This window comes from Meles meles, chromosome 17 (assembly GCF_922984935.1).
Source record: "Meles meles chromosome 17, mMelMel3.1 paternal haplotype, whole genome shotgun sequence".
NCBI lineage: Eukaryota > Metazoa > Chordata > Mammalia > Carnivora > Mustelidae > Meles > Meles meles.
In genome coordinates, this window is record NC_060082.1 from 25,329,220 (window position 1) to 25,331,551 (window position 2,332).

Consider the following 2,332-nt stretch of genomic DNA (forward strand, 5'->3'; position numbering starts at 1 on the left):
GAGCTTATCTTCCTATCCCTACTCCCAGTATTGTTTACTTATGCTATACAGAGGAAAATGGGTGTAAGGCTCCTATGCTTTGCCTAATGAAATTTGCTGGCAGCTTTAGCCCCGTTCCTTGTGGGGTGATTTTCTTTGTGCTCAGAGTGACTTGATTCAGAGTCCTTATGATGTTTTGTATGGAGCAGCCCTTTATCTGTATTTTAGCAGAACTGTCCCTCTCTATCCTTTATCACTTTTCCTTACTTTTGGTTCCTTTTTAAAGTATGCATTGTTGTGTGTGTGTGTGTGTGTGTGTGTGTGTGTGTGTGTCTGTGTGCACGCGCGCGCTAAGTGGGTTAAGCCTCTGCCTTCGGCTCAGGTCATGATCTCAGGGTCCTGGGATCGAGTCCTGCATCAGGCTCTCTGCTCAGCAGGGAGCCTGCTTCCCCCTCTCTCTCTCTCTCTCTCTCTGCCTATCTCTCTGCCTACTTGTGATCTTTCTCTGTCAAATAAATAAATAAAATAAATCTTTAAATAAATAAATAAGACATACACCTTCTATGTGAGTGTTTGAGGGCATAAAAAAAGTTGAATAACACATCAAAATATTATGAGTGAGTATCTCTGGATAATGATTTTTTATTTTTCATATAAAAGGCAAAAGTTTAAAACTGTAAAAGATGACACATCAAAATATATGTATGACATTGAAATAGAGAAAGATTTATTAAGCAAGAAAATAAAAAGGACTAACTGTGTAAGAAGCATGATTTGTTTTCTTTATATTTCCTTGTATTCTTCAAATAATTCGCAAGGGCCTAAATGTGTACTCATCTTAAAATCATAAAAATTTTGAAGTTTGGGGGTGCCTGGGTAGCTCAGTTGGTTAAGCGTCCTGGGATGGAACCCTGCGTCCAGCTCTGCATTCAACAGGAAGCCTGCTTTTCCCCTCTACCTCTGTGATCTCTCTCTTAAATAAATAAATAAAGATCTTATTTAAAAAATGTTTTTGAAGTTTGGTAGAAATTAAGCCACTTTGTATAAAAATTCTGCCAATGTTCCCGTTTTTTAAAAAGATTTATTTATTTATTTTAAGGGGAAGGACAGAGGGAGAGGGAGAATCCCAAGCAGATACCCCAATAAGCCTAGGACTCCATCCCACAACCCTGAGATAATGACCCAGGACAAAATCAGGCACCCCCACTATTTACACTTTTAAAAACTCACTTCAAATCTGTTTTTAATATTCTAGATCCTAAGCTGGGTGGTGAATACAGAAATGTGTTCATTATATTATTCTTTATACCTTTCGATATGTGTGAAATGTTTCATAATACTGTTTTTTATATTGCTATTGAAAAGTAAATATATGATTGTAGTCTTTTGTTTGGAATTATTGTTGTTGTTGTTGTTATTATTATTATTATTATTACTTTAAGTAGGATTCCTGAAAGGGAACAAAGTACTCCCTCTCTGAGCTTTGGCAGACACCAGGAGTGTGAATTTGCAGCTTTGGGCATGAGTAGCTATGCAACCCTACTGTTGATGTTTTTTCTAGAGAATTCTAAAATATGTGACTGGTGACAGATTAAATTGCATCAAGGGATATGAAAGGAATGTTTTTTTCTGGCGCCCATAAATCTAATTTTATTCTGTGTCCCAATTTTCTTTTTTTTTTTTTTTCCAAAATGATTCTTTACTGTGAACAGCTATTAAAATTTCAGCTTATTAAATACATCAAAATTATTAAAACACAAACTTTCTCAAAATCCTTCAGTCTTCATGTATTTGCCTAGAGTTGCAAAAATGCAGTGTTTACATTAATATCTAAAACACTTCCAGCGAATTCCTACACAGGGGCAAGCCTTCTGAGCTGATTCAAAGCCACGACTATAGCTAGAGAAATACTGTTTCAATTTCAGGTTAAAAAAAGCCAGGGGCCGGGTAATAAATAAAGCCAGGGCCCCCTATCCAGGGGGATGGTAATCAAGTTCTAAACTTCAGAAGTGAGAAGCAGATTAAGGTCTGACACTCTTTGCTGATTTTATTTTGCGTTTCCCCCCTTTAATTGGCTTCTCATATAGCAAGGGATTTCTGAGAACTTCAAAGCAGAAGATCAACGGCGTATCAGACTTACCGTTGACCTGGAGCCCTCACCTCTGCCCTACTTCTGCCTCCCCCAGACGGAGAAACCACCACTCCCAAAAGGCCCAGCGCACCTGGGCGGAGCCGTCCCGTCGATTGGTTGTTCCTCAGCCCCGGGCAAGCGACGATTGGTCAGATCTGGGGATAGGGTGGGGCTAAGACAATTGCGGGAATTGGAGCAGTGACAGGACAGCAATCTCCGTCT